Raw genomic sequence first — 24,010 nt, 5'->3', positions numbered from 1 at the left:
GGACTTCTAGTAATATGTTGAATAGCAGTGGTGATAATGGACATCCCTGCCTTGTTCCTGACCTTAGCAGAAAAGCTTTCAATTTTTCTCCATTGAGAATGATATTTGTGGTGGGTTTTTCATAAATGGCTTTGATGATATTGAGGTATGTTCCCTCTATTCCTATAGTTTGAAGAGTTTTGATCAGGAAGGGATGCTGTACTTTGTCAAATGCTTTTTCAGCATCTATTGAGAGTATCATATGGTTCTTGTTCTCTCTTTTATTGATGTGTTATATCACATTGACTGATTTGCAGATGTTGAACCAACCTTGCAGCCCTGGAATAAATCCCACTTGGTCGTGGTGAATAATCCTTTTAATGTACTGTTGAATCCTATTGGCTAGTATTTTGCTGAGAATTTTCGTGTCTGTGTTCATCAAGGATATTGGTCTGTAGTTCTCTTTTTTGATGGGATCCTTGTCTGGTTTTGAGATCAAGGTGATGCTGGCCTCATAAAATGAGTTTGGAAGTTTTCCTTCCATTGCTATTTTTTAAAACAGTTTCAGGAGAATAGGAATTAGTTCTTCTTTAAATGTTTGGTAGAATTCCCCCAGGAAACCGTCTGGCCCTGGGCTTTTGTTTGTTTGAAGATTTTTAATGACTGTTTCAATCTCCTTATTGGTTATGGGTCTGTTCAGGCTTTCTACTTCTTCCTGGTTCAGTTGTGGTAGTTTATAGGTTTCTAGGAATGCATCCATTTCTTCCAGATTGTCAAATTTGTTGGCATAGAGTTGCTCATAGTATGTTGTTATAATTGTTTGTATTTCTTTGGTGTTAGTTGTGATCTCTCTTCTTTCATTCATGATTTTATTTATTTGGGTCCTTTCTCTTTTCTTTTTGATAAGTCTGGCCAGGGGTTTATCAATTTTATTAATTCTTTCAAAGAACCAACTCCTAGTTTCATTGATTTGTTCTATTATTTTTTTGGTTTCTATTTCATTGATTTCTCCTCTGATCTTTATGATTTCTCTTCTCCTGCTGGGTTTAGGGTTCCTTTCTTGTTCTTTCTCCAGCTTCTTTAGGTGTAGGGTTAGGTTGTGTACCTGAGACCTTTCTTGTTTCTTGAGAAAGGCTTGTACCGCTATATATTTTCCTCTCAGGACTGCCTTTGTTGTGTCCCACAGATTTTGAACCATTGTGTTTTCAATATCATTTGTTTCCATGATTTTTTTCAATTCTTCTTTAATTTCCTGGTTGACCCATTCATTCTTTAGAAGAATGCTGTTTAGTCTCCATGTATTTGGGTTCTTTCCAAACTTCCTCTTGTGGTTGAGTTCTAGCTTCAGAGCATTTTGGTCTGAAAATATGCAGGGAATGATCCCAATCTTTTGATACTGGTTGAGTCCTGATTTAGGACCGAGGATGTGATCTATTCTGGAGAATGTTCCATGTGCACTAGAGAAGAATGTGTATTCTGTTGCTTTGGGATGAAATGTTCTGAATATATCTGTGATGTCCATCTGGTCCAGTGTGTCGTTTAAGGCCTTTATTTCCTTGTTGATCTTTTGCTTGGATGACCTGTCCATTTCAGTGAGGGGAGTGTTAATGTCCCCTATTATTATTGTATTATTGATGTGTTTCTTTGATTTTGTTATTAATTGGTTTATATAGTTGGCTGCTCCCACGTTAGGGGCATAGATATTTAAAATTGTTAAATCTTCTTGTTGGACAGACCCTTTGAGTATGATATAGTGTCCTTCCTCATCTCTTATTATAGTCTTTGGCTTAAAATCTAATTGATCTGATATAAGGATTGCCACTTCTGCTTTCTTCTGATGTCCATTAGCATGGTAAATTCTTTTCCACCCCCTCACTTTAAATCTGGAGGTGTCTTCAGGCTTACAATGAGTCTCCTGGAGGCAACATACAGATGGGTTTTGTTTTTTTATCCATTCTGATACCTTGTGTCTTTTGATTGGGGCATTTAGCGCATTAACATTCAGGGTAACTATTGAGAGATATGAATTTAGTGCCATTGTATTGCCTGTAAGGTGACTGTTACTGCATATTGTCTCTGTTCCTTTCTGATCTACCACTTGTAGGCTCTCTCTTTGCTTAGAGGACCCCTTTCAATATTTCCTGTAGAGCTGGTTTGGTGTTTGCAAATTCTTTCAGTTTTTGTTTGTCCTGGAAGCTTTTAATCTCTCCTTCTATTTTCAATGATAGCCTAGCTGGATATAGTATTCTTTGCTGCATGTTTTTCTTGTTTAGTGCTCTGACTATATCATGCCAGCTCTTTCTGGCCTGCCCGGTCTCTGTGAATAAGTCTGCTGCCAATCTAATATTTTTATCATGTTACAGATTTCTTTTCCCGGGCTGCTTTCAGGATTTTCTCTTTGTCACTAAGACTTGTAAATTTTACTATTAGGTGACGGGGTGTGGGCCTATTCTTATTGATTTTGAGGGGCATTTTCTGCACCTCCTGAATTTTGATGCTCGTTCCCTTTGTCATATTGGGGAAATTCTCCCCAATAATTCTCTCCAGTATACCTTCTGCTCCCCTCTCTCTTTCTTCTTCTTCTGGAATCCCAATTATTCTAATGTTGTTTCATCTTATGGTGTCACTTATCTCTCATATTCTCCCCTCGTGGTCCAGTAGCTGTTTGTCCCTCTTTTGCTCAGCTTCTTTATTCTCTGTCATTTGGTCTTCTATATCGCTAATTCTTTCTTCTGCCTCATTTATCCTAGCAGTGAGAGCCTCCATTTTTTATTGCACCTCATTAATAGCTTTTTTGATTTCAACTTGGTTATATTTTAGTTCTTTTATTTCTCCAGAAAGGGCTTTTATATCTCCCAGGAGGGTTTCTCTAATATTTTCCATGCCCTTGTCGAGCCCGGTTAGAACCTTGAGAATTATCATTCTGAACTCTAGATCTGACATATTACCAATGTCTGTATTGATTAGGTCCCTAGTCTTCGGTACTGCCTCTTATTCTATTTTTTTGTGGTGAATTTTGCCGCCTTGTCATTTTGTCCAAATAAGAATATATGATGGAGCAAGTAAAATAGTAAAAGGGTGGAAAATGTGCTTTAACCAAATCAGAAGAGATCCCACATCGTGAGGTGGGAGAAAGGGGATAAATAGAGGTTCAGAAAGAAAGCAAGGAAAAAAAAAGAGAGAACCAATAAAGAAAAGTATAAAAAAAGAACAAAAACATATATATATATATATATATATATATATATATATATATATATACATATATTAGATAAACTAGTTAAAAAACGTTAAAAAAGAAAAGGCTAAAAGTTAAAAAAATTTTAGCAGAAGAAGAGGAAAAAAATGAAAAAGAAAAAAAATTAAATTAACTGCAAGACTAAAGAATCATAGGGAGAAAGCCCTGAGTTCTGTGCTTTGCTTTCTCCTCCTCTGGAATTCTGCTGCTCCCCTTGCTATTGAAACTGCACTCCTTGGTAGGTGAACTTGGTCTGGGCTGGATTTCTTGTTGATCTTCTGGGGGAGGGACCTGTTGTAGTGATTCTCAAGTGTCTTTGCCCCAGGCAGAATTGCACCACCCTTACCAGGGGCCGGGCTGGGTAATCCCCTCAGGTTTTCTTTCAGAAGCTTTTGTTCCCTAAGCTCTTTTCCGTAGAGTTTTGAGGACTGGAATACAAATGGCGGCCTCCTGGTCTCCGGCCTGGAGGAGCCGAGAGCCCAGGGCCCCACTCCTCAGTGCGCCCTCAGAGAACAGCGCCCAGTAACTCCCGTCTGCCTGACCTCCGGCCGTGCTCCAAGCCTACCGAGCCTGTGACCGCTTCAAGGTAACCTCGAGCTGTGAGCTCACTGTCGGCTCTGTCTCTGTAGCTGGCTTCCCCGTTCTAATACCTGTAAGCTCTGTGACACTCAGACACCCCCGATCCTCTGTGACCCTGCCGGACCTGAAGCCACACTGACCCCGCGTGGGCTTCACCCCGGTTTAGCCTCTGGAGCGATGTCCCTCAGCAGAACAGACTTTTAAAAGTCCTGATTTTGTGCTCCATTGCTCTGCCACTTGCTGGGAGCCGGCTCATTCTATCTTCCCCTCGGTTTGATTTCACTTCTCCGCCAGTCCTACCTTTCAGAAAGTGGTTGTTTTTCTGTTTCTAGAATTGCTGTTCTTCTTCTCTTCAATCTGCTGATGGATTTGTAGGTGTTTGCAATCATTAGATAAGCTATCTACTGATCTCCTGCTAGCTGAAGTAGTCTCAGCCTGCTACTTCTCCGCCATCTTAACTCCTCAACATATTTGTATTTTTGATGAAAAAAGAAAAACCTCTCCTTATCCATTTGCTAATAAGTCTGCTTCATAGTCACAAATTTTGTACTTAGTATTCTTTGCTTTATAATAATATATCTTCTGAATTAAATTATAAGGTTCTCATGTCACATGCATCTTTATACTTCTCATAATGTATAGTGCAACAGGCACTATATATATATATATATATATATATATATATATATATATACTATATTAATGTCAACTGACTAATTAGCAAAGATTGGATGTTATCATTTCGGACTGAGATAAGTCATGTTTCTAATTTAATCATCTGTAAATCCAGAGAAATGTCTGCATGATCAGGCTATTTAGAACCATAGTATGTAATCATATAATCCCAGAGGTGAAGAGACCATAAGTGGTCATTTTTCCAATTTTTCATCCAGTGCCTTTTAACTTCATGCTAAAACATACCAATTAATAGGTATCCTGCATGGCTAAATACTGTCTGTTCAGGAGCATCACAGTGACTAAAATATTCTAACTTTTAGAAAAATTTCCCTTACCCTGAGGTATGAAAAAAATCTCCTTGTATAACTTCAGTGGGTCAGTATGATCCATTAAATCCATCCAGAATGAATCCAGTGCTCACTTCCTATGAAAGACTTTCAGACACTGGAAAAGTAGTTTTTGTTTTCTCTTTCCTCAGCTAGATAGGTTGTGCCTCTCACCTCAGTGCTGGAGCCTGCCTATAGAAACCACATCCACTGTGTGTATTCCTGTAATTACTATGGCATTTCTGTCTTCCAGAATCTCAGTTACTTTGAGTTAAACTTTAGGGGGAAACATGGAAAGTCCTATAAAATCTAGCATAAAGTTCCTGGTAATAGAAGGAAGCCTAGGGGAAAGAAATCTGAAAATTTGTTATTGGAAGGAAATCGCAGTCTAAGGCATTGATTTTCAAGGTAAAAATTTTGAAATTAACTCGAGAAAATATTTACCATTCTTCCACCTACACTGGTGTTAAGGAAGAGGGAGTTAATTTTTAAGGCCTACATCACAACAGCCCCAAATCACCCTCCAGAACTATGAATACATGACCAACAGCAGCAGGAAGTGGAACAGATCGGCTCTGTTTTTACCTTTTTTTTTTTTTTTAATTTTTTATTTTTTATAAACATACAATATATTTTTATCCCCAGGGGTACAGGTCTGTGAATCTCCAGGTTTACACACTTCACAACACCTTCTTTGTTTTAATCTGTGCCATTGCAATAGCTTGATTTTTATGTCCCTTGTTGCATGATTTAGTTATATGGTGTAAGAATACCAGGTATTGCTCATTTTTATTCTGCACAGATGCAATTGTTGACCTTCAATGTCTGTTCCTCAGGCTTTGAATGGCAGTGACCCTGACACCGGCCATATCACCTTTGTCCCCTGTCTGATACCTTTGCAACTGCAGTGTGCCAGGGGTCTTATTAATACGTTTTCCTTCCAGTATTTTATTAATAGCTGGCTTTCATTAAACTACTCTTATCACTTCAAGGCAAAGGGATTTCTCATTGAAATAAGAACAATATTTTGAGTGCTCATAGAAAACTGAGTCTAAGAGCACTATGCAATTACATTTTTTACTCAGCTTATATTATTATTCTTACCATGAAGGTAATCAGTGTGAAAACTGTCAAAATCTTTCTTTTCCAACTTCTAGCTTTCCAAAATTACAGTCTTCCATTGAGGACATTTTAAAGTAAGGGACAAAAATTTCAGGTCTTATAAGCTTTAGAGAAGGCAAAGGGTTATATGGAAAAATCAGTTATTCCTTGGACTTTCTTATTTTGTTGGAAGCAACTCAGATATCCTCTCAGAACTGAAAGCATACACTACAGGCCATTACAATGGGTAAGAAAGCATACATTGAGCACTCCTGGAAACCTTGGACTAAGCCAAAAGTAGGAATTAAATTGAAAAGTGACATTGATGTCTTTCTTGCTATGACTAAATTAAACTCTCAAATTTTATTATTCCCAAGTCCTCATCTGTGTGCTCGTGTTCATTTTATTATAACTAGGTAATTGTTAAATTCCAATTTGGTTTAATTTTTCAGCTAGAGGGGAACTATATCAAATTTCAACCTCACAGAAGGTACTTAGGAAAGGCAGAACTATCTTTACCTGTTGATAAGGAGAAAAGTGTGCAGCATTTAGAAACATTTCTACACTATTGCCTTATCCAGAAATGTGACAGCAAACAGTGCTGACCATCAAGAAAGTCACACAAATCTCAGGTTTGCTTCTCAGAATGCAGCCCAAGGGGTGTGCACCCATTTTACTATGGGAGTTTGTTAAAAAATCCAAATGACAGGTCCACTCAGCTGTGTTTGCAAAGGAATCCACTAAAAAACCGAAAACAAAACAAAAACAAAACAAAACAAAACACCCTTCAAATGTGTGACACCATATAAAATTTCATCATGAAATTCCAGTCGTACAACTCCCTTTATAGAGTTGGTCATCTATTAAATCTTTCCTTCTCTATGTTTTATACTCTGTATTTCAGGAAATGATTTATCCCTGCTCCTCTCACATACATGTCTCAAAGTCCCCATGCAGGTTTCTATGCAGATAACAATGCAGATGCCAGTGACTTCCCATAAAAGATCTCAAGAATACAATTCAAAAGGCACATGCCCTGGGTTTCATTTCATGTTAATAAAATCACACATTGTAATTCCTGACCCAGATTAGCATCACGATATCTGTGATGTATTCTTCCTACTCTCATCCTCTGCAAGTTCAAGTGTTTTCCACTTGCTTTGCAATCTTCAATCCACTCCCTTTCCACTGTATCTTATTGTTGTTTGTGTCTTTCTGTTTTTTGAAAATAAAAAATACAATTGTTGATTGAAGTAATAAAGCTCCCATAAAGTAGAGACTTACTGACTGATTTTCACGATCAGCGTTCAACACAACTGCTAAAGAGTCACTTGTGTCGGTTTCTAAATAAGCATAATTCAGCATCTGAGTTCCCAGGAATTCATAAAATATCCAGAAGAACTTAACATCTCAAGATCTGTACAGTGTCTAAAATTGTGCTTTTGTGGACTGCTCAGAAAGAGCTAAACCCACCATTTGCCCAAGGCCCAGTCATCCTAACCTGCAACTCAAAGTCAGGATTTGCTCAAAAACGTCTGCCCACCAACACGTGTTGTTTCCTGTCTTGCTAATTTTGGCCATTCTAACTGGTGTAAGGTGATATCTCAATGTGGTTTTAATTTGAATCTCCCTGATGGCTAGTGATGATGAACATTTTTTCATGTGTCTGATAGCCATTTGTATGTCTTAATTGGAGAAGTGTCTGTTCATATCTTCTGCCCATTTTTTGATATGATTGTCTGTTTTGTGTGTGTTGAGTTTGAAGAGTTCATTATAGATCCCGGATATCAACCTTTTGTCTGTACTGTCATTTGCAAATATCTTCTCCCATTCCGTGGGTTGCCTCTTTGTTTTCTTGACTGTTTCCTTTGCTGCGCAGAAGCTTTTGATTTTGATGAAGTCCCAAAAGTTCATCTTCTCTTTTGTTTCCTTTGCCTTTGGAGACATATCTTGAAAGAAGTTGCTGTGGCTGATATCGAAGAGATTACTGCCTATGTTCTCCTCTAGGATTCTGATGGATTCCTGTCTCACATTGAGGTCTTTTATCCATTTTGAGTTTATCTTTGTGTACAGTGTAAGAGAATGGTCGAGTTTCATTCTTCTACATATAGCTGTCCAGTTTTCCCAGCACCAGTTATTGAAGAGACTGTCTTTTTTCCACTGTATATTTTTTCCTGTTTTGTCAAAGATTATTTGACCATAGAGTTCAGGGTCCATATCTGGGCACTGTACTCTGTTCCACTGGTCTATGTGTCTGTTTTTATGCCAGTACCATGCTGTCTTGGGTGATCACAGCTTTGTAACAAAGCTTGAAATCAGGTTACGTGATGCTTCCCCCATTTTATTTTTGTTTTTCAACATTTCCTTAGCGATTTGGGGTCTCTTCTTATTCCATACAAATTTCAGGATTATTTGCTCCAGCTCTTTGAAGAATACTGGTGGAATTTTGATCGGAATAGCATTAAAAGTCTAGATTGCTCTAGGCAGTATAGACATTTTAACAATGTTTATTCTTCCGATCCAAGAGCATGGAATGGTCTTCCATCTTTTTGTGTCTTCTTCAATTTCTTTCATGAGTGTTCTGTAGTTCCTTGAGTACAGATCCTTTACCTCTTTGGTTAGGTTTATTACCAGGTGTCTTATGGTTCTTGGTTCTATAGTAAATGGAATTGATTTTCTAATTTCCCTTTCTGTATTTTCATTGTTAGTGTATAAGAAAGCCACTGATTTCTGTACATTGACTTTGTACCCTGCCACATTGCTGAATTGTTGTATGAGTTCTAGTAGTTTGGGGGTGGAGTCTTTGGGTTTTCCATATAAAGAATCATGTACTGCAAAGAGAGAGAGTTTGACTTCTTCATTACCAATTTGGATACCTTTTATTTCTCTTTGTTGTCTGTTTGCTGTGATGGAAGGGATGTGGAGAAAGGGGAACCCTCTTCCACTGTTGGTGGGAATGCAAGTTGGTGCAGCCTCTTTGGAGAACAGTGTGGAGATTCCTCAAGAAATTAAAAATAGAACTTCCCTTTGACCCTGCAATTGCACTACTGGGTATTTACCCCAAAGACACAGATGTAGTGAAAAGAAGGGCCATTTGTACCCCAATGTTTATAGCAGCAATGGCCACGGTCCCCAAACTGTGGAAGGAACCAAGATGCCCTTCAACGGACGAATGGATAAGGAAGATGTGGTCCATATACACTATGGAGTATTATGCCTCCATCAGAAAGGACGAATATCCAACTTTTGTAGCAACATGGACGGGACTCGAAGAGATTATGCTGAGTGAAATAAGTCAAGCAGAGAGAGTCAATTATCATATGGTTTCACTTATTTGTGGAGCATAACAAATAGCATGGAGGGCATGGGGAGATAGAGAGGAGAAGGGAGTTGGGGAAATTGGAAGGGGAGGTGAACCATGAGAGTCTATGGACTCTGAAAAACAATCTGAGGGTTTTGAATGGGCGGGGTGGTGGTGGGAGGTTAGGGTACCAGGTGGTGGGTGTTATAGAGGGTACGGATTGCATGGAGCACTGGGTGGGGTGCAAAAATAATGAATACTGTTATGCTGAAAATAAAAAATAAATTAAAAAAAAAAAAAAAAAACGTCTGCCCACAAGTCTGACGCCATCTTTTAGAGGCATTCTTTGGAACTAAGACATTATCACAATTTACTCAGGTTCTCATTACATTTCAAATGGTGGAGAATGCAGGTCATCCACACATTAGCATGTTTTCAGATTAGCTTGTTGTCACCTTGAGCTACAGAAGAACTGAGGCATAGGACTGGCCAATTTTAATAGAGTGTGAAGGCACAGAACATCAGTTTGTAAAATCTTCAAAGAAGCAAATACATGTCTTTGAAATCCCCAGCGCATCTACCATATCACTGGTCTTTATACTTGCTGAACAATACTTGGTGCGGAGAGCACCAAGAGGGCAAACCGAAATAATTGAATGTGCTTGTAGAAGGCTGACTCTTCTTACCTTGGCTTTTGCTGATAAATCTGTTAACTCTGACCTCAGCTTACTGCCCACTTATGTGCTGGCTTATTTCCTTGACATATCTTCCTCCGTGTTCTTCATGGGTGAGTCTAGAGTTCCTAAAGTTTTCATTTTAACCATCTTATCCCAGAGATAAAGAAAGAAGGGCAGATACGAGCCTCTGTGTTTGTGGTGGTGCTGGTGGGGAGGAAGGAGTTCTAGAAATATTATTAATGATCATCTCACCTTCATAAAGGAAGTAAAAGTTATTCATAAATGTGTAGGTTTAGATATTGAGTATGTTTTATTTAGTTTCTATGGTACCTATTCGATAAGGCAAAAATAATTTTATTCAGATCAGCACACCCCAGCTTGGCATTTAAAAAAATTCTAATATGATTTAATCTTTAGTATTTAATCTAATATGATTTAATCGAGTTAAGGAAGATGGTCCATTAATTAGGTGCCAACTTCTTTCAGGGGCTTTAGGAATAAATGAACCAATAAAATGAGCATCATTTCCAGTGCATTAATGGGGAGCTGTGTTTTGATGGGGATGCATGGGGAGCTGGCGGAGAAGGGGAGAGAAGAGGACACTGCCTGACATTAAATAAAAACCACACCTTTTCTTAGAGGATGGAAGGAACTGCTGCAGGCGGCCACTCCCTCTCAGAGGTTGTGATGAGACTCCACTACCCATTTGTCTTTGTATTTCTTTGGTTGTTTGTTTCTTTTGTTGTTGTTGTTGTTGTTGTTTCCTGCAAGTATTGAAATAACTTATTTTTCTTTAACTCTGGTTACTTTTTTTCCCCACATTTATTGAAGAGCAATTGATAAAAAATGTATATACTTAAGGTGTGCAACATGCTGGTTTGATATAAATTTTCCTTGTGAAATGATTACAGTCAAGTTAATCAGCTCACAGAGTGACCTTTTTTTTTTTTTAAAGATTTTATTTATTTATTTGACAGAGAGAGATCACAGGCAGGCAGAGAGGCAGGCAGAGAGAGAGAGGAGGAAACAGGCTCCCTGCTGAGCAGAGAGCCCGATGCGGGGCTCGATCCCAGGACCCTGGGATCATGACCTGAGCCGAAGGCAGCGGCTTAACCCACTGAGCCACCCAGGCACCCCCAGAGTGAACTTTTTTATTTTCATGTGATGAGAATAGTTGCTATGTACCTTCTTAGCAAATTTCAGTTATACAGTAACGTATTATCAACTAGAGTCACCATGCGATGTGTTAGATCCTAGGAGCTTATTCATCTTTTAACTGAATGTTTGTATCCCTCTAACAGCCTCCCCCCATTTCCCTAGCCTCCAGACCAGACAACCTGACAACCACCATTCTATAATTTTTTTTTCTGTGAGTTTGCTTTTGCTTTTTTTTTTTTAAATTCTACATATAAATGATAGCATGCATTATTTGTTTTTATCTTTCTGGCTTAGTTCACTTAGCAAAATACCCCATAGATTCATCCATGTTGTCACAGATGGCAGGACTTCTTTCCTTTTTAAAGTTGACTAATGCTACTGAATGTGTGTGTGTGTATGTGTGCATGTGTGTGTGTGTACCTCCTTTCATCCAGTGACTGACACTTGTTTCCATATCTTGGCTACCATGAATAATGCTGCAATATATGCACACGAGTTTATGCACAGTATATATGCAGATAAATGCACAGGAGTACATTTATCTCTTTAAGATAATGATTTTGTTTCCTCTGGATATGTACCCAGAAGTGGCATTGCTGGATCACATGGTAGTTATATTACTTAGTTCTGTTTTCCATAGTAGCTGTACCAGTTTACATTTCCAACAATGGTGTTCCAGGGTTCCCTTTTCTCCATATTTTTACCGGCACTTGTTATCTCTTATCTTTTTCATCATAAATATCTAAACAGGTATGAGGTAATATGTCATTGCGTGTCTAATGTGAATTTCTCTGGTGTTTAGTTAGATAAGGGTTGAAGATTTGTTCCCTGTGTTTTATTCTAGGCATTTTATGCTTCCGGTCTTATGTTTAACTCTATTCCATTCTAACTTGATTTTTGTGTGTGGTATAAGATAATTTTCTGTTTTCATTCTTTAGCATGTGGATATCCTCTTTTCCCAACATCACTTACATGATCCTTTCTCATTGTGTGTTCTTGGATCCCTTGTCATAGATGAATTAACTACATATGCTTGGGTTTATTTCTGGGCTATAATGTTCCATTGATATATGTGTCTGTCCTTATGCCAGTGCCATACTGCTTTGATTACTACAGCTTTGCAATATAGTTTGAGATTAGGAAGTGTTAATCCCCTAACTTTGTTCTTGCTCAATATTGCTTTGGCTATTCAGAGCCTTGTGTCATTCCATATATATTTTAGGATTGTTTTTCCCATTTTTGTGAAAATGCCATTGGAGATTTTATATGGATTGCAATGAATCTGTTGAACGGACAGTGAAATTGGATAAAACTAGTCAAGAAATGGCTACAGGGATATCCCCCACTGTCCACATTTGTTCTAGAGAAGAGAATGCCAGGATACTGAGATTATCTTGTCTGCTTAAAATCCTTCCTGTGTTAGACTATAAAAGAACAGAAATTTGGCCAGTTTATGCCATTTCCTTTTTTGTCCACAACACCACCAATAAACAAATGTATCACTGAGTAATTACTTTGTGGTTGGGACTATGATTACATTCATGTGGTTATCATTGTATCACATGATTATGTGTGATACATATGTACATATGTGTGATTATCATATGATATCATGTATCACATGATTACATTCATGTGGATACATAACATGTGGTTATCCCTTTACTTTCCCATACATTGTGAAAGAGATACTATTTTTACCCCATACAAATAAAGAAACTGAGGCTTAGAGGGAAATTAAGTATATTACATAGCTGCTAAGTACTGAGGTCAGTATTTGAATTCATGTACTGCTGAATCCAGAGGTTACATGCTTAATTCCTACATAGAACTACCTTTTAAAGGGCCCTCCTCCTCCTTTGTTTAAATCTCAGATTTCATGTGCTTTATTTGGCTCATCTGAAGAAGTGGAATGGGGACAACAATGGGCTGTTTACTTCTAAAACTTCCTTAACAGCCATCTGGAATCATAATGATCTGCAGGAGGTTATTTCTCAATCTACAGATCTTAGAACATAGAGGCCAGCCCACTACCAGACTTGGGCACAACAGATTTTGAGAATGGGTATGGAATACAGCCTATCTCAGATCAGTGAACCTCAATTTCTACATAAGAAAGAGAAATCATAACAGCCAGACTAATTTAATTGGATATAGGGATAGGTAGAATTTGGATACTGGAAAGGCATGCTTATTATATCACTCTTCTCAGATTTTCCTGGACCTCAGTTAATTTTTGATTGAGTGCTAGAAAGCAGTCAATGGGAGATTGAGTTCTTTAATGAGTTTTTAAAATCAGAGTGTTTTGTATTAACATTCAGTTCAATTAAAATTCACCATATTGAATCCTTGTCAAAAAAGAACAGGTAATGATTTTACTTTTGTTTTGCGTGTCCTTGTCCTAAGATCAGAGCCCTGCATATATTACAAGACTCCCTTCTAAAGGATCTTTTCTCTCATCTACTTAAAATTTTTGCATGTCTTCTGATTTTAGTTAAAAATCCTTACCACGAATCACAAAGCCTTCCTCTCCCCAGTCCTTCACACAGCCCCTGCACTTTGTACCATGTAGAACTATTTGCGAGTCTTAAAACATGCCTCTCCCTCTGCCCTTTGTGGGCATGCATCTATACTGATTATTCTGCTCCACAAATGATTCCCTACTTGTTTCCTGTCCAGTTCCACCAACTCAACCTCAAATATCAATTTATATTTCCTCTTTCTGGGTCAAGTTTCTGAATGGGCTCACCCAAACTCAAAGAAAAGCATGGGCTAGCATTCTCATCAGTGTCTACAGCCCAACAAGCTGTCAAGAACTCATTCTGCAGTCATACGACAGGGTTTGAACTATCCCTTACTACTTAACAGCTGAGTCAACTTAAAGCAAGTTACTGACTTCTGTACCTCAGTTTCTTTGTCTAGAAGATGGTTATTAATAGGACCAAACTCAAAGGTTATTGTAAGGTTAAATGACAATGTTAAGTTAAAGAACTTAGCATGGCACCTGAATCATTAAAAGTTCTCCATAAATGTTAACTAATAATCCCTGATCAGTAACACTACATTGTCTTACACTACATTGTTTTAGCATATTTATTGTCCTGTCTCTCACTAAACTGTGAGTGATTTGAGGTCAGTCACTGATCTGGGATTATTAGTTAATATCTATGGACTTGATTAACATTAACCATTAGTTAACATTTTGTCTTAGTTTTCCCTTGTGCTCAGCACATTGTAGGTGCTCCACAAATGTCTATTAAATGAGTGAAAATTAAATATCATAAAGATGATCAAAGAATGAACAAGATGCCCATGCTTAAATATGCCATTTAGTTAATTATTGTGTTAAACATGTATGTCTAGAGTTCTTTAACATTCTCCAAAGATGTGCTCACATGGTAGAACTTTGATCCACTGCACATAAGTCACATCTATAACATGTGAGCGTGAGAAAGTGGCCTCTTTATCAAAACAGTATAGGGGCACCTGGGTGTCTCAGTTGGTTAAAGCCTCTGCCTTTGGCTCAGGTCATGATCCCAGGTCCTGGGACTGAGCCCTGTGTTGGGCTCTCTGCTCAGCAGGGAGCCTGTTTCCCTTCCTCTCTTTCTTCCTGCCTCTCTGCCTACTTGTGATCTCTGTCTGTCAAATAAATAAATAAAATCTTAAATAGATAAATAAATAAATCTTAAAAAAAAAAACCCAGTATAAATCTATCTGCTATGGAAGCAGAGCTTCTAGGTGGAAAAGGATCATTATGATCCTGGTCCCCAATTCTTTTCACCTCTCCCCTGCCCTACATGAGATCATTTCTGCTGCCACAAACCAGCATGCAGGGTCCCCCACCTGAAAACCACACTACCCCTTGTAAACTCTGACCTGAGATATATGTTGAAATACCATTTTTTGCATACTCACAGTAACTGTCTAAAATGACAAAGAATGTGAAAATGTGAAAACGCCCAAGTTTCTCCAGTATAGGCTTATGATAGTACATCTAAGAAGTCCTAATGTCCGAATACCCTTTGCCATCTCATGGAAGCCGTGGCCAATTGGTTATTGCATTCAATATCTGCCCTGATTTCCATCTATACTGCAGAAATTAAGAAGATATGAATCACATTTCCCAGATGCTGTTGCCTCTGGGTTACAGATGTGACTGAAGTTCTCCAGTCAGTTTCACTGAATTCAGAGCGGGGAGGGTAGAGAGAGGACTGGGTAAGGCAGTGTCCATTTTGTCTGCAAGATTAAAGCTCTCTCATGCCTAGAAGCCAGCACTGGGGCCAGTGGTGTTTTTAGTTCCTGGCTCTCTAATGGCAACAGAGCAGTGCTATTTCTGCAACATTGTGTTGAAAGTCATTACTAAGGGCCTGGTAGGGAGCCCACTTCCTTTAGCCCAACCACACTTCTGTAAGCATCTAAGTCTTGGGATTAAATTCTTTTCTGCTTAAAATAACTAGACTTGTATGATATAATTCCTTTGGCAGGCTTTCCCCCAGCTTTGTCGTTGCTGTGGTCTTGTTCTCTAGCCAACATCTTCCCCCTTCCTGACTCCCCTTCCTCCATCCTTCAACCCTACCCATCCTGTGCTAGAAACTGACTTAATGGCATTGCCTTTCTCCAGATAAGAGTCTCCAGATATCTCTTCGCTCTCAGATCCCAGTCAAGATTATAACCCATTGCACTCTGATTTCCAGGCCAAAGTTTCTCCTTCTCATTAGGAAGTACACTGCTTTTTACCAACAGCCTGCACACGCTCACAGATCCCTAGGGAATACCTTGACCAGGGAAAGCTTCTGGATCTACTCACTTTGGGAGAAGTTTTTCCCCTTTTTATGGCATCAAATAATTTCACCCACTACAAATCCCTCATAGAAGAACACACCAAAAATACAAGCCCTGAAGGATTCCAAGAACACAACCTCAGTCACAGATAGTGATAACCGCCACATGTAAAACTACAGATGGTCACAGGAATAGAGCTCCAGCTTCTTATTACAATGTGTTTATTCATTCATACATGCAAACACCAAGGGGCTTTTGCTTTCTACTCACATTTCACTCTTCCCTTTCCCTTCCTAAGAGAGGAGGTTTACTCTCTAATGCTAAGATCACATTCTGAGAATGCTAAAACGTTACACAGCCAGGATGTGAGCACTTTGAGAATAAGAACTGTCTTAACCGTCTGTCCATCCTCAGCACCTAGCATTGAACCTGGCCCACAGTAGCCACACACATTCCCACAACAATTCTGTGACACCCAGTGGAGGTCCTACAACTTAATTAAATTCTGACACTAACTCCTTGGAGTTCACACAGAACCCACAGGTTAAGGGCTCAGTCCCATAAGACTGACCCAATTTCAGGTGCCAGTCAAAAGTCTCACCTGTCTACAACATACCCACACTACTTCCCATCGGGCTACAAATTAAAGCACTCTCATAACACCCTTCAGGTTTGATCATTCACTCGGGAACTACAGACTCACAGAATGCACTACACTAAAAATTAGCATTTTGTTATAAGGACAAAACTAAAGAACAGCCAAATGGTGAAGATGAGCAGGCCAGGTCTGGCAAAGAAGAGTACAGAGCTTCCATCCCTATGGACTTGGGATGGGGGGCGGTGGGTACCACTCTCCTAGTATATTAATTAATATGATCACCACCATGGAAGTCTTCTGAACTTTAGTGTTTGAGTTTTTATTGAGGTTTTACTAAGTGGACATGACTGATAAAATCAATGGTCTGACATCTGAATTCAATCTCCAGTCCCCCTTCTCTCCCTCAAGGTGTACAGCTAAAAATGTCAACCCCATCACCAAGTGCTTAGTCTTACAAGTGGGGCCAGCACCACCCTTGAAAGATCCAGGGGCTCCCCTTGAGTCACCTTCTTAGCATAAACTCAGGTGAGCTGGAAAGAGGCTGTTTAGTAATAACGAAAGGGACTCCCATCAGGAGTTTTTGAAGCTCCATGACAGAAAGCAGGGACAAAGACTGATACGGTCTTTATTATTTCACACTATCTGAGACACATTTACCAAATTGAGTTGAGCTGGCTACCTCCAAGTTCCCATTGCTCACTTTATAAAAATTAAATGAAAGGGTCTTCAATTCTAGGATTAAAATGCTCCCATTGGAAGTAATGGTCTTTAAGCTCTTCCTTGAATATTCATTTAAAACACAGTTAAATAATCCCCCGTTGAAAGCCTGAATTTAAGTCCCTTTTTAACCAAGATGATAGGAGATGAATTCTGCAAAATCCCCAGATGGGCATTTAAGGCTTTAGAATATTTACTACTAGCATTTTTATATCACCTTTGAAGTTGCTATTGTAGGGATACCAGATAATTTTATGGCCAAATTCTGGGTGAAAATACAGCCCTGACAGCCAGAGTAGATATCAACCACTTTGAGTTTTATCAAAGTAAGCACACAGTAGAATAAAACATTTCTTTGTGTATCTGACCAGTGTTGTTTTTAGCAATGAAAATGGAATGAGGGTAGAGCTGTACAGTTACTATGCTTCAGGGTTTGTACTACTTAGATTAGAAGACAGAAAATCTGCCAGGAAGGGTTTGTTTTTGTATATAAGGAAAATTTAATGGTAGATAAATGGTAGGTAGATCCATAGGTAGATGATAAATAGATATTCATGTTTACAGATATACATATATGTGGATATATATAAATGCATGTATTTGAATATACAGGGAGTTAGTGAGCTTTTTTCCTACAAAGGGACAAAGAGTAAATATCGTAGGCTTTCTAGGTCATACATCACAATTACTCAACTCTGACATCATAGTGGGAAACCATGCCTAGACATTAAATGAAGGAATAGTCATGGCGGTATTCTAATAAAGCTTTATTTATAAACACTGAAATCTGGATTTTATATAATTTTCACGTTTCACACAAGAATATTCTTCTTTGGATTTTTTTCAACTATTTAAAAACATAAAAACCTCCCAGCACAAAAATGCTCTCAGACAATTTACTGTAGACAATCTATGATGATGTCTTATAAATCTGGTTGCATGACCTGAGTGAAACTGCTTGACCTGGGGACTCTTCTTCCCAGTCTCCCTCCTCTATCTCATTCTTGAAAGACAAGATGGATTTAATGGCAAATGCGCCCCAGATACTTCCAACATTGACTGTTCATGCTATTAATATCAAGGCAACATAGCCGGTGACAGCTTCTTTCATTGATTCATAATTCTTGTCCCCGTTAAAGGGTATCTGATCTGATGAACTATACAAATTTCACTAAGAATATGCTAATGGTGTCAGTTGATATAAAAATAAAACCACAACTTATTTCTTTCCTGACTAGGGAATTAAGGGAGAAAATGCCACCATTGGGGGTGGGTGGGAAATCCCAAGGCTTGGGAAATAGCTCTGATTTTTGAAAGCTCAAGTCTTGTTCAAATCACAATCAAACTGCCTCTTAGAGATTATGCCCAAGTCAGTGGTGGGTGTCCTGTGGCAATGGCAGTATTTCTTATGTACTCGCTTCATAGAGTTTCAAGCTATGCAAATATATTTCAGAAAGTGGTTGTATTTTTTAAAGAAATTTTTAAAATTCTCTGTTTAAGTGAATAGATTCATCAATCAGAAAGCCCAAAGGCAGGTGGGGAAAAAGGGCAATTTTTTATTGTTATTAAAGTAGGAGAAATAATATCTGAGGCCTGAGGCTCAATTTCTGAAGAGCATGATCCACAGGACTCCTGTTCAAGGTAAGCAGCTGCTGAGACACTTCAAAAGATAATCTTTATTGCAGAACAATTGTCTGACCCAGTTTCTTGGTCAGCAACATGCTTTTGTAGAAACTTCAGGAGCTGATGAAAAAGCTCAGCAAGGTTAGCATGTGTAATTTCATCTAGGGCTACTGGGAGGGGAAATATGAAAACGTTTTCAGGTCCCTTGGATTTACTGCTGACAGGCCTATGGCCATAGGAGCAAAGAATGAAACAAAAGACATGAACCTGTTTTAAAAGACAGTGTCTAATTTCTTGGCAAATGGGTTGCCTCTTTGTTTTCTTGACTATTTTCTTTGCTGTGCAGAAACTTTTGATTTTGATGAAGTCCCAAAAGTTTATATTCGCTTTGGTTTCCTTTGCCTTTGGAGACATATCTTGAAAGAAGTTGCTGTGGCTGATATCGAAGAGATTACTGCCTACGTTCTCCTCTAGGATTCTGATGGATTCCTGTCTCACACTGAGGTCTTTTATCCATTTTGAGTTTCTCTTTGTGTACAGTGTAAGAGAATGGTCGAGTTTCATTCTTCTAAATATAGCTGTCCAGTTTTCCCAGCACCAGTTATTGAAGAGACTGTCTTTTTTCCACTGTATATTTTTTCCTGTTTTGTCAAAGATTATTTGACCATAGAGTTCAGGGTCCATATCTGGGCACTGTACTCTGTTTCACTGGTCTATGTGTCTGTTTTTATGCCAGTACCATGCTGTCTTGGTGATCACAGCTTTGTAGTAAAGCTTGAAATCAGGTAACGTGATGCCCCCAGTTTTATTTTTGTTTTTCAACATTTCCTTAGCAATTCAGGGTCTCATCTGATTCCATACAAATTTTAGGATTATTTGCTCCAGCTCTTTGAAGAATACTGGTGGAATTTTGATCGGAATAGCATTAAAAGTCTAGATTGCCCTAGGCAGTCTAGACATTTTAACAATGTTTATTCTTCCGATCCAAGAGCATGGAATGGTCTTCCATCTTTTTGTGTCTTCTTCAATTTCTTTCATGAGTGTTCTGTAGTTCCTTGAGTACAGATCCTTTACCTCTTTGGTTAGGTTTATTCCCAGGTGTCTTATGGTTCTTGGTGCTATAGTAAATGGAATTGATTCTCTAATTTCCCTTTCTGTATTTTCATTGTTAGTGTATAAGAAAGCCACTGATTTCTATACATTGACTTTGTATCCTGCCACATTACTGAATTGCTGTATGAGTTCTAGTAGTTTGGGGGTGGAGTCTTTTGGGTTTTCCATATAAAGAATCATGTTATCTGTGAAGAGAGAGAGTTTGACTTCTTCATTGCCAATTTGGATACATTTTATTTCTCTTTGTTGTCTGATTGCTGTTGCTAGGACTTCTAATACTATGTTGAACAAGAGTGGTGAGAGTGGGCATCCTTGTTGTGTTCCTGATCTCAACAGGAAAGCTGCAAACTTTTTCAAAGGAAACAGTCGAGAAAACAAAGAGGCAACTCATTGAATGGGTGAAGATATTTGCAAATGACAGTACAGACAAAAGGTTGATATCCAGGATCTATAAAGAACTCCTCAAACTCAACACACATAAAACAGACAATCATATCAAAAAATGGGCAGAAGATATGAACAGACACTTCTCCAATCAAGACATACAAATGGCTGTCAGACACATGAAAAAATGTTCATCATCACTAGCCATCAGGGAGATTCAAATTAAAACCACATTGAGATATCACCTTACACCAGTTAGAATGGCCAAAATTATCAAGACAGGAAACAACATGTGTTGGAGGGGATGTGGAGAAAGGGGAACACTCTTACACTGTTGGTGGGAATGCAAGTTGGTGCAGCCTCTTTGGAGAACAGTGGTGATATTCCTCAAGAAATTAAAAATAGAACTTCCCTATGACCCTGCAATTGCACTACTGCATATTTACCCCAAAGATACAGATGTAGTGAAAAAAAAAGGGCCATCTGTACCCCAATGTTTATAGCAGCAATGGCCATGGTCGCCAAACTGTGAAAAGAACCAAGATGCCCTTCAATGGATGAATGGACAAGGAAGATGTGGTCCATATACACTATGGAGTATTATGCCTCTATCAGAAAGGATGAATACCCAACTTTTGTAGCAACATGGACAGGACTGGAAGAGATTATGCTGAGTGAAATAAGTCAAGCAGAGAGAGTCAATTATCATATGGTTTCACTGATTTGTGGAGCATAACAAATAGCATGGAGGACAAGGGGAGAAGGGAGTTGGGGGAAATTGGAAGGGGAGGTGAACCATGAGAGACAGTGGACTCTGAAAACCAATATGAGGGGTTTAAAGCAGCAGGGGGTGGGAGGTTGAGGGAACCCGGTGGTGGGTATTAGAGAGGGCACGGATTGCATGGAGCACTGGGTGTGGTGCAAAAATAATGAATACTGTTATGCTGAAAATAAATAAAAAACAAAAACAAAAACAAAAACAAAACAAAACAAAACAAAACAAAATTATTTTCCAGGCAAGAGATAATACCTTTCTTAATATAGAAGTTTAAAAGAATTAAAAAAAAAAATTTCTTGGCAAATGGGCTTGCTGTTAGGGTTTATAGATCACAGAGGTCTTTCTGTATTCATAGTCTTTTGCCTGTCAAAATATTTTTATATTGTGATAAAATCCTACTGTAAAGCACATTTTGACCATTGACTAAGGACTCACTGCCTCGGTATAAAAAGATATTCAAGTTGGTGCAGCCTCTTTGGAGATCAGTGTGGATATTCCTCAAAAAATTAAAAATAGAACTTCCCTATGACCGTGCCATTGCACTACTGGGTTTTTACCCCAAAGATACAGATGTGAAAAGAAGGGCCATCTGTACCCCATTGTTTATAGCAGCAATGGCCATGGTCGCCAAACTGTGGAAAGAACCAAGATGCCCTTCAATGGACGAATGGATAAGGAAGATGTGGTCCATATACACTATGGAGTATTATGCCTCCATCAGAAAGGATGAATACCCAACTTTTGTAGCAACATGGACGGGACTCGAAGAGATTATGCTTAGTGAAATAAGTCAAGCAGAGAGTCAATTATCATATGGTTTCACTGATTTTTGGAGCATAACAAATAACATGGAGGACATGGGGAGATAAGAGAAGGGAGTTGGAGGAAATTGGAAGGGGAGGTCAACCATGAGAGACTATGGACTCTGAAAAACAATTTGAGGGTTGTGAAGGGGCGGGGGGTGGGAGGTCGGGGTACCAGGTGGTGGGTATTATAGAGGGCACGGATTGCACGGAGCACTGGGTGTGGTGCAAAAATGATGAATACTGTTATGATGAAAATAAAAAATAAATTTAAAGAAAAGATTGAAAAAAAAGATATTCTTCTATCCAGAATTATGTCTCCTTGAGAAAGAATTCTTGGTGCATAAGCATCTAAACAGTATTTAATTTGGAATCCTGGCATGCATCATAAAACTAACATAAAGAGCAACAATGTATGTTTTAATGATTTCAAGGGGAAAACATTTTCTCAAATGGCTCTAAGTTAAGTTCTATTCATTGCATTCTGGAAAATATGACATCTTTTAGCAAAGAGCTCTTCAGCTTTGTATTTTAAACATCTGTGTACTCACATTTATCAGCAAAAAGAATCTTTCAAAAGAGCTAATTGGTTTTAGGATTTCCTCTTCCAGCTTTTTTTCCCCCCTTTAAGTTCATTTTGGACAATATCATTTTAATTCATTTTTAACCCTACTTTTTGTAGTATTAGTTTCCCAGGTTGCTGTAACAAAGTACCAAAAACTAAGTGGCTTAAAACAATGGAAAATGACATCTCATGGTACTTAGAGCTTAAAATCCAAAATCCAGTTATCTACAGGGCCATGGTCTCTTTGATGGCTCTAGGAGATGATCCTTCCTTATATCTTCTAGCTTATAGTGTTTTCTGGTGGTTCTTGGTGTTTCTTTCTTATAGCTATCTCCGTACAGTCATATGGTTATTTTCTCCTTATGTACCTTCACGTGGTCTTCCCTCTGTGCACACTGTGTCCAAACTCCCCTGCCCCCCCCTTTTTTCCCCAATTCTGTTTGTTCAGTGTTCCAGGATTCATTGTTTATGCACCACACCCAGTGCTCCATGCAATATGTGCCCTCCTTAATGCTCATCACAAGGCTCACGATCCCCCCTCTCTTCTCCACTCCAAAACCTCAGTTTGTTTCTCAGAGTTCACAGTCTCTCATGCTTCACCTCCCCTCCAATTGACCCCAGTTCACTTTTCCTTTCCGTCTTCTAATGCTCTCCATATTATTCCTCATGCTCCACAAGTAAGTGAAACCATATGATAATTGGCTTCCTCTGCTTGATTTATCTTACTCAGCATAATCTCCTCCAGTCCTGTTGATGTTGATACAAAAGTTGGGCATTCATCCTTTCTGATGGAGGCATAATATTCCATTGTTTGTATGAACCAGATCTTTTTTATCCATTCTTCTGTTGAAGGGCATCTTGGCTCTTTCCACAGTTTGGTGATGTGGTCATTGATGCTATGAACATTGGGTTACAAATTGCCCTTGTTTTCACTGCATCTGTATATTTGGGTAAATACCCAGTAGTGCAATTGCAGGATCATAGGGTAGCTCTATTTTTAATTTCTTGAGGAATCTTCACACTGTTTTCCAAAGTAGCAGCACCAACTTGCATTCCCACCAACAGTGTTAGAGGGTTCCCCTTTCTCCACATCCTCTCTAACACTTGTTGTTTTCTGTCCTATTTATTTTGGCCATTCTAACTAGTGTGAGGTAGTTTCTCAATGTGGTTTTGATTTGAATTTTCCTGATGGCTAATGATAATGAACATTTTTTCACGTGTCTGTTAGCCATTTGTGAGTCTTCTTTGGGGAGTGTCTTCATGTCTTCTACCCATTTTTTGACATAATCATCTGTTCTTTGGCTGTTGAATTTGGGAAGTTCTTTATAGATCTTGGATATCAGCCCTTTGTCTGTAGTGTCATTTGCGAATATCTTCTCCCATTCTGTGGTTGCCTCTTTGTTTGTTGACTGTTTCCTTCACTGTGCAGAAGCTTTTTGATCTTGATGAAGTCCCAAAAGTTCATTTACACTTTTGTTTCTATTGCTTTTGGACAGGTCTTGAAAGAAGCTGCTGTGGCCAATGTTGAAGAGGTTACTGCCTATGTCAAATATGTAGATTATTTGACCAGAGAGTTGAGGGTCCATACCTGGGCTCTCTACTCTGTTCCA

The 24,010-nt window shown here is 38.7% G+C and overlaps 1 long non-coding RNA gene and 1 pseudogene across 3 annotated transcripts in view; both read right to left on the bottom strand.

Annotated features, from left to right (window-relative positions):
• LOC309846291 (spermatogenesis-associated protein 31D1-like) overlaps positions 1-24,010 on the bottom strand; it is a 911,407-nt pseudogene that overhangs the window by 471,901 nt on the left and 415,496 nt on the right. The gene's annotated exons all lie outside the window — the stretch shown is intronic.
• The window catches only part of LOC309846387, a 99,919-nt gene that overhangs the window by 10,887 nt on the left and 65,022 nt on the right, over positions 1-24,010 (bottom strand). The window contains exon 4 of one of the 2 annotated variants that reach the window (XR_014301882.1): positions 20,025-20,055. The exons of the other annotated variant lie outside the window; for it this stretch is intronic. This is a non-coding gene — a long non-coding RNA (uncharacterized lncRNA). Of the gene's footprint in view, positions 1-20,024; positions 20,056-24,010 lie in introns of those variants that run through there. 2 annotated transcript variants of the gene reach the window in all.

This window comes from Mustela nivalis (genome assembly GCF_964662115.1).
Source record: "Mustela nivalis genome assembly, chromosome: 13".
NCBI classification, from domain to species: domain Eukaryota; kingdom Metazoa; phylum Chordata; class Mammalia; order Carnivora; family Mustelidae; genus Mustela; species Mustela nivalis.
The sequence above is the reverse complement of the archived record's forward strand: the minus strand, read 5'-3'. Positions and strand labels throughout refer to the sequence as shown.